Here is a 9,231-nt window from a genome sequence, read left to right on the forward strand (position 1 = left end):
ACTCTTTCCTAATCCAAACTTGAGGTTTCAACAAAGGTACTCCAGTTGCTGCCCCCCATCTCTGGCCTGGGAGTCAAGTGTTCATACTCTTCCCTCCCCATTCCCACATCTGGACTTCAAACTATTTCTGGCTCAAGTTTGATCACCGTCACGGAGTCTTGCCCAGCCCCAACGGATAGTGCGCTTTCTGAACCTCTAGACCACTCTACAATATTTTATGTATTTCTATAAACATTTGGAGACATCTACAGACATTGCTTGGACATCTGTGAAGCAAAGGTCATAAAGGGTAATGTGGCCAGCAGATAATCTGTTGCAAGTCTGCTGTGGCAGGCTGTCTTAAGAGAGGATATAAGGATGAACGGAAGTTTTTGCCTCCAGGTAGCGAGGATTCTAATAAGAAGACAGATCCCTAGATAATCCATGCAGAGAAAATTGTACAAGGTAATGTGGGTATACTTTCCCCTTTCCCTCTAGATACCAAGATGACGAAGATGCTAGATACAAAGGTTTTCTGTTATAAGAGATGGTTGTTTCCAACTAAGAGTAGATGGGAGAATTGGTAGGGTGCCGAGGGCAGGACCAGTTCCAGGAAGCCAAGTGAATAAGAGATTCAGGAGGGGAGAGCAATCAAGTGCTGCATGGAATTTCAGCATATAAGTACTGAAAACATTGAGCAGTTGGGAACATACTGGTAAACTTGCTGAAAGCAGTTGAAATAGCATATGAGGGTGGGAATCTGACTGCCATCTATTGAGACAAAAATGTGAGGGGAGACGAGGTGGGGACTATTACAGAAAACTCGAATAGGAGAAGGTAATGATTGAAAGGGGGGTGGAAAGGTGAAGCTGGGTTCCACAGGGGAAATTTTCTTAGATGTTTGAGCAAGTTTATGGGTGAGGAAAGGGAGAGTAAGGAGAAGAGAGATTAAAGTTACTAAATAGGATAACTGATAGAGGAAATCCAGAAAAAGTGGGAAGAAGCGGGGTTAAGGACATAGGGAAGGACTGACCTTGAAGAGAGAGAGAGAGAGAGGACTTTAATGAAACTGGAGGAAAGAAGTGGAGTAATATATACATACACATGAGTTTATAGATGGAGAAGGGAAAAAGTTGAAGACTATTCTTATTGACTGAATTTTCTTCTATGAAGTAGGAAATATATAGCCTTTCACAACCCTGAACAAACTTACTGAGCACTGTATTATATGGTAAAGTATAGTGGTTAAGACCTCATACTCTAGTGTCAATGGCCTGAGTCCAAATCCTGGTTTTCATACACCTCAAACTGTGTGAACTCGGACAAGTCAACTTCCCTGAGCCCCAGTTCCTTCATCTATACAATAAGAATGTACAGGAGTGCTATGTGGATTAATTATGTTAGTAGGTACAGGTCCCTTAGGACAGTACCTGGGCACTTAGTGCTAGAACCTAAGCATAAAAAGATACTATAAGACACAGCCCTCAAAGAGCTGCCCTCAAAGAGCTCTCAGTCAAGTAAGCCAGTTGTCTAATTTACTTTCTGCTTGAGTGATGCCGTCCAAGAACCATGAAGCGCTCCCTGCTATTTCCACTCAAGACAATTAGGAAAATGTTCCTAAATGACACTGTGTCTTAAATTTTTTTTAAGTTCTGAATTCTTCTGTAAGACATAATGATAAAGGCAAGAGAGAGATGAGTTTACATAGCTGAGACAGAACAGCTCAGGCAAATCCCTAAAGCTGAGATCTGAGGACAAATAGCATAAACTTCTACCCAAGAGGGGAAAGGACAGATATTCATGGCTGATCCTGAGGGAGTGGAAACCAGTGGCAGGGAAGTAGCAGACTTTCTTATTAATATCAGCTAAGACCACTGTCATCTGAACTAGATCAGTGGTTTTCAAAGTGTGGTCCTTAGATCAGCATCATTTGGATACTTTTCAGAAATGCAAATACTCAGGGCCCTGGGTGGTTCTGTTGATTAAGCGTCTGACTTCAGCTCAGGTCATGATCTTGCTTTTCATGAGTTCGAGCCCTGCGTGGGGCTCTGTGCTTACAGCTCAGAGCCTGGAGCCTGCTTGGGATTCTGTGTCTCCTCCTCTCTCTGCCCCTCCCCTGCTCATGCTCCGTGCTCCTCCCCTCAAAAATAAACACACATTAAAAAACAAAAGAAATGCAAATTCTCAGGCCCTGCCCCATTCTTACTGAATCAGAAACTGGTGCTATCTCAAAGCAGCCTGGTAACAGGAGGCAGTCAGCCCAAAAGATAAAGAATAAGTGTGTGTGATTTAGAACTGACACATTATAATAGTGTATAATGTGTTTACAGGAAGGAACAAGATGGAGAGCAAGAATCTGGCACAAAGTATAGTATATCTGGCCTTGCATACTAAGTTTACAAGAAAACAATGTACTCTCCAATAAAGCAAAGATTGTACTGCAAGCCCTAGAATAGGTGATACAATCTTGAAAAAAATCTCCTATGCTTTGGTAAGTTTCTTATATGTGAAAGATGTTTTGGAATTAACAAAGGACTTCCATATGTGCTAATCAATCCTGATGGTTTTTACAGTGCAGGCCGCCTTATCTCAGGTTTACACATTCAAAAAGGCTTTCACTTGCCCAAGACCAAAGTCAGTGGCAGAGCTGGAATTGAAAACCAGGTCATTTTTCAGTCCAGTTTTCTCTTAACCTCTCATAGTTGGCTACTAATTGGGTTTTCAGCCATCTAGCTACTAGAAAGAGGTTTGAAAAGGGGTCATGAGGGGTGCCTGAGTGGCTCAGTCAGTTGAGGGTACGACTTCGGCTCAGGTCATGATCTCACGGTTCGTGGATTCAAGCCCCGAGTCAGGCTCTGTGTTGAAGGCTTGCTCAGATTTCGGATTCTGTGTCTCCTTCTCTCTCTGCCCCTCCCCCGCTCACGCACTGTCTTACACTGTCTCTCAAAAATAAATAAATGTAAAAAAAAATTTTAAAAAAAGGGGTCATGAGTAGTTCAAATGCTGGGAAGCAGTATCTTCCATTCTAAATTGGTTAATTGACATTCTGTATTATAAACCAGCCTCCTGCGACTGTGAGTTGTGTGACTCAATACCCTAGAGTCCAATTATCACTGGAAGAGCTGACAAGACGGAGTTTCTGAACTGGTAGAGCTGAGAATCAGTGCCTAGGTCACTGCTTCTCGTGGGGCTGGCACAATGCAGAGGGCTCCCCTGGAGGGGCATTTAAAATCACGTTTTATTGTCACTTAATCAACATACATCTTCCCCTACAGATTCTGAGATGCCATCCTGAGTGTGCACGGCTTCCTGGTTGAGAATCTTGGCAACAGTGAACCACAGTTACTGACTGGAAGGTGTTCATGTGGAAAAATGGCTGAGAACCACATCCTTTGGCTATGATTGCCTCACAAGTTTTAGCTGTCCTCGATGTTAAATTTAGCACAACCTCAACCTGTCCTCTAAGATCCAGAATTGGTAGGTCCTGAATGCTGGCCCAAATCCAGTTTTTAGCTGTGGGGGTTCTGCAAGGGCCAAATAGGTGGTGGCACCCAACTTCTGAACATAGTTTCTTGATAAAAGTATGATAAAAAGCGGATGGAGGAACCAAATATCACTTTTCTTGTCAATGGGTTGGAAGATACGGCTTTATATGATAGTCTAAATGGGCTTGATAACTTCCTGTCCTAAGGAAGGTGAGCAGATGGAGCAGATATCACCAGAGTTGCTCCTTCCTACTGGTTGTGCGGAAAAGCACAGATAGAACAGATCCCCCACATTCAGCCTATCAAACTTTGAGAGGTTAGTTCCACCCAACTAAGAAACATGGACCGAAGGCAATATCCACCAGGTAGGTTACTCATTCGGCCCACACAAGGAAGAGTAAGGGGTGGGGCAACTAGGAGCACTGTGTTCCTTAACTCATTCTATAAAGGCGGAAGTGGGGATAAAGCATTCTGCCTCCTCCCCGGCACGGGATGTAAGGAATTCTGAAGAAGTGCCAGTGATCCCAGAGAAGACTGATCTGACGGTAGGTACAAGACGTATCTGCTGGGAGTGGGGAGGAAAGCTGGGACCTGAGTAAGGAGGCTGCTTGAGATGATCAACGCAGCTGGGATGATGTGGCTGCAAAAATGACAATTTTATAAAAGTTTGCAAGTTAAAGAAAATGAACAGGAAATATGCAGCCTAAGATTTAGTATAGGCAGGTGTCTAATACATTACTTGAGCTTTGAAAACAAAGCCGAACTGAGCAGGGCCAGCTCTTCAGGTATGAGGAAAGGAATTCCAGGAAGGATGTTTGTTGTGTTGGAGAAAGGTCTTCCCATTCACTGACCTGTTCTATGCGTCCACTTTTCAAGTTAAGTCACTGACCTTGTAGAGGCACTGGTTTTAAAGGCCAATCTAATAGATATTTCCCAATGAGCCATCTTCCTCTTATTTAATTTCATCATGAATTACTTCTCAGAGGTATTATATTGTAAGTGAAAGACATAGCAGGGCATTCTATATACAGATAGTCCCTCATTTATTCTGGTTGGATCTACAATGGTGGGACTTAAAAATTTTCAAAAAAATTTTTTGGTGCAAAAGCAGTATGCACTCAGAAGAAACTGTGCTGTGAATTTTGAATTTGGTTATATTCCTGGGCTAGTGATATGCAGGTACAACACTCTCTCATGATGCTGGGGGCAAACCACAGCTCCACCAGCCATGTGATCACAAGGATGAATAATCAACACACTGACAACCCTTCTGTACCCACACATGCAACCACTCTGTTTTTAGTATTCAGTAAAATGTGATCAGGTAAGATGTGTGTTAGATGATTGTGACCAACTGTAGGCTCATATAAGTTGTTCTGAGCACATGCAAGGTAGGCTAAGCTATCATACTCGGCAGGTTTGGTGTATTAAATGCATTTTCAATTAATGTTATTTTTAGCTTACAATGGATTTGTTGGGACATAACCCCATCACAAGTCAGGGAAGATCTGTACTCAGTTGGGGAGGGAAAACTGGAAGAGATTGTCTCTCCTGATTTGCCTTTTCTAGTTTTTCAATTAAGACTGTAGTCAAGCAATCAACTGATTTTCCATGGGGCAGTAATTTCTGAGAAAAGTAAAATGTTTAATAGAAGCATATATCATCTATAAAGCTTGGGAGCTTACTTTTGAGTAACTTAATGTGCATTAACTTTTTAAAAATGTTATTTATTTTGAGAAAGCAAGAGAGAGCACGGGGAGGGGCAGAGAGAGAGGGAGAGAGGATCTCAAGCAGCCTCTGCGATGACAGCGCAGACTTGGGGCTCCATCTCACAAACTGTGAGATCGTGACCTGAGCTGAAATCAAGAATTGGATGCTTAACCAGCTGAGTCACCCAGGCCCCACAAGTCACTTTGTGGGGAAGTGATTTGGTGTGGGACTTGAGTTTGAGGTGCTGGGATGGGCTGGTGGGGGGATCCATGCATATGGTAATGTTCACCAGCTGGAAATTCAGGCCTGGATCTGGAGAACGATCTTGGCTAGAAGAGTGGACTTAAATTGCAGATCATTATAAGTGGCACTGAGATTTAAGAAAAAGATGAAATTGTTCAGGGAGAGGATAGGGATTTGCTTGAGAACTATCATTCTCACACAAATTTCAAATATGAGAAAAAGATTAGTACTTTAACAAAACTCAAAATTAGTACCCAGTTTTACTTTCAAAATGGAACGCTTCCAAGTTTCTAAGAACAACTGTTAACTCGCTGGGATTCCCACAATTTTAATGTGTCACTAAGGCACTGTTGTCTCTGATAGGTGTGTTGTGCAGTGGAAATTGTCAGATTTCATCACAAAACCCAAGGGTTAGCTCTTGTGTCCAGCCACGTGACCATAAATCTGAGTATCAATTTCACCATCTGTAAAAATGGGGCTATGACCTACTGCAATTGCTTCAGAGGATTTTGAAGATCAAAGGACATACTGCATGTGAAACTGCTGTACAAACTAAGAAATTATTTGCGCAAAGAATATTAGCCTCACATATTGCCTAGCAGAGTAGATGTATTTCTTTTTTAAAAATTTTTAAAAAATGTTTATTTCTGAGAGAGAGAGACACACAGACAGCATGAGCAGGAGAGGGTCAGAGAGAGAGGGAGATAAAGAATCTGAAGCAGGCTCCAGGCTCTGAGCTAGCTGTCAGCACAGAGCCTGATGTGGGGCTTGAACCCATGAATCGTGAAATGACCTGAGCTGAAGTCTGACGCTTAACCGACTGTGCCACCCAGGTGCCCAGAGAAGTATTTCTTAACGGATGCAGACTCTCCATTATTAGGAAGGAAGTATCTTCAGGCAAGTATCTGTATACTTCCCACACTGCCTATCACAATGTCTGTACTGCAACAGCTCCTCAGAAATGGAATACATAAACCTTGGTGTCAAGTTTTGCTTTATTCTGCACCTTAGGGCCTCTGGGCATTAGAGTGGGAAGAAATCTGATGGAACAGAAATTATTCCTTTAAGGAGCGCCTTGCTGGCTCAGTCAGTAGAGCATGTGACTCTCGATCTCAGGGTTGTGAGTTCAAGCCCCATGTTGGGCATAGAGATTACTTGAATGAAAAAAAAAAACCGAACTAACTTTATTAAAAAATATTCCTTTATACATTTGAGTTCTTTTCTCAAGCCAATGTCTCAGGATACCTATGGGCAGAGATTGGTTCTGCTGGCTGCATAAACTACAGAGTTCTGAGACAAGCACAAATGATTAGACCAGAGCCAAACTCCAGCACAGGAAAAAGATTCTTTGTTTGAAGAAGGCTCCAGAGCCAGAGAAAAGTGAATGCTGGCTTTCATGATCTGATCCAAAAAACCAAATTTCCTAGGAGGAATTGTAGGGCCCTGCTTCTCAAAAGTGATCCTCTGTCACTCGTTTTATACCCTCTGCATAAGGAACCCACATTTTCCAAAATGCTTTTTTTTAAAAAAATGTTATTATTTTTGAGAGAGAGCGAGCGAGTGAGCAAGAGCAGGCAGAAGCAGAGAGAAGGAGATACACAATCTGAAGGAGACTCCAGGCTCCGAGCTGTCAGCACAGAGCCCTATGCGGGGTTAGAACTCACGAACCGTGAGATCATGACCTGAGCCAAAGTCAGACGCTTAATGGACTGAGCCACCCAGGCCCCCCCAACATTCTTTCAAGCTAAGGGAATGACGCTGCAGTTTCATGGAACCACTTCTTCATTTCCTGTTTAGATATGCAGGCTAGAGTGCCTCTCCCCAAACTGGCAGGACGTCTCCTGACTTTACAACAAAGCTCAGCCCCCATGAAGCCTCCAAAAGGCAGGCGCGGACTGCCTCCAGAGAAGGGCCAGGTCCTTCCTTCTCAGCCCTGGACTCCTCACCCTGCTTTCCAAGGCCTGTTTTTAAAAGTTATTTCATATAAGAACACATTGCCTAAGGTTACACAGTGAGATTAGCGTCTGCAGACTCTGAATCAGTCCTACATCATATGGTCGAGGATGGTGAATTTGGCTTCAGAAGACTTGGCTTCAAGTTCTAGTTACCCTCATAAACCACATTTGTGTCATCAGCTTTCAGTCTGTTTTCTGTTTACATCTCTCTTAAAGGACTGCAGGGATTACATGAGGCAATGTACAGAACAGCACTGTAGGCGTTGCTATAGTACAAAGGTGTTTTCCCTGAATGTTCTGGAGATGGTCACCTGCTACAACAGATTCTTGTGGCCCATCTGGCATAAAAGATATAAATAAAAGCCTGTATTTCTGGCTGGACATGGCTAGTTAGGAAAGAGACCTTAGCTACTGGCTGGCACAATTTCCGAGCGAGAGGGTCCCGAAGCCTGGTTCATGTTCCTCCTGGAGCCAAATGCTGATTTCAATTACTTTCCAGTTCATCAGTGGATATAATACTAATAACATGTTTATGAGAACTCAGAAACTGGTTAACAATTTAAAAACCCCAGCTCTCTGAGGCTCCTTCCTGCCTCCAGGCCTTCCGTACGTCCTGTTTGTCAGAATTCTCACCCTGCCCCTGTCTGAGCTACTTCCTCTTCATCCTACAAACCTCACCTCAAATGCCACTTCTTCAGTAAGGAAACCTTCCTTGACTCTCCAGACAAGGTTTCACTCCAGACAAGAAGTTCACAAAGCAACTTCTAACTCTCCATTATATGTAACACTTAGTCCACTGTGATTATCACTATGGAAGTCCTTTCCCATGTGAATATAAGCTGTGGGAGGGCAGGGTTCATGTCTGTCTGGATTCTTCCACATCTTAGTACCTTGGATAAAGACAATAAAATATGTTAAACGAGGCCAGAGCTTTGTGTTTCTTTAATCTTGTTAAGAGCTCTTGTGGCAATGAAAATAAAATATATAAAGAAAACTAATTTAGGGCTGGCAGAAAGGGTTCTGGATGGAGGAATGCTTCCTTTGGCAGTTTTCTCCAATAAAAAGAATTTATGGGCTTAATTAAATCGTCAAGATCTTTTTCAGAGGTACAGGAATGGCCAAGGATCAAGCTTGCTCTGAATTACTCACTTTTTTCAAGTGGAGCTGCTCTCCTGGGAAGAGTAGTTCATGTCAAGTAGGAAATCAGCACAGCTTCCTTTGTAAATAGGCAATTGTCCTTTCATTTTCTTTGATTTTCAGGGCCCAGGAGACTGTTTGTAGGTACAAACCTATCTTGGCAAAACCATAAAGAAGATGAGGTTCTTCTATATCAACCTCACTTTTCCCTCAATTGTTCCTATTTGTTTTTCTAATGGCCTTCCCACCCCTACCTTAGGATAAATTTAAATCAATGTTCAGATTCATCTAAGAAATGTATCATTTTTACCTCACCTCAACTTCGAGAAGAAAGATTTTCTTCTCCCAGAAGCATGACGTCAGAGAGCAACCACCAAATCCGTGTGTATTTATATGTAGGAATGTGTGTGGAATGTGATTCTAGAATCACATTTGCTGACCCTGCTTACCCTGGCCGACTTAGCTAAGTGTTGGTGGATTTAGGCTGCTTTAAAAACACACAAACAAGAGAAAGGGGCTGCCTTTTACAAAGTACAAGGACAAAATGAAAGAGCCCCCTTAAGTAAGAGTCAACATCTCTGCAATCTGCATATAACTAATACCTGGCAGTATATAAAAACCATGACCAAGAGAGAGATGGGGTCTTGTAGCTATGGGGGCTGCCCCGACCAGATCTCCTGGGTCCGGAAACAGCGGGAGCAGTGTGTTTAATCATCAGGCAA

The 9,231-nt window shown here is 42.8% G+C and overlaps 1 non-coding gene across 1 annotated transcript; it reads left to right on the forward strand.

Moving 5' to 3' along the window:
* Positions 1-6,489: 6,489 nt before the first annotated feature.
* TRNAE-CUC (transfer RNA glutamic acid (anticodon CUC)) lies at positions 6,490-6,562 on the forward strand. Its single transcript has one exon. It is a non-coding gene; the product is annotated as a tRNA-Glu (tRNA).
* Positions 6,563-9,231: the final 2,669 nt, after the last annotated feature.

The sequence above is a fragment of the Crocuta crocuta genome, unplaced genomic scaffold (genome assembly GCF_008692635.1).
Source record: "Crocuta crocuta isolate KB4526 unplaced genomic scaffold, BGI_CrCroc_1.0 scaffold246, whole genome shotgun sequence".
NCBI classification, from domain to species: Eukaryota; Metazoa; Chordata; class Mammalia; order Carnivora; family Hyaenidae; genus Crocuta; species Crocuta crocuta.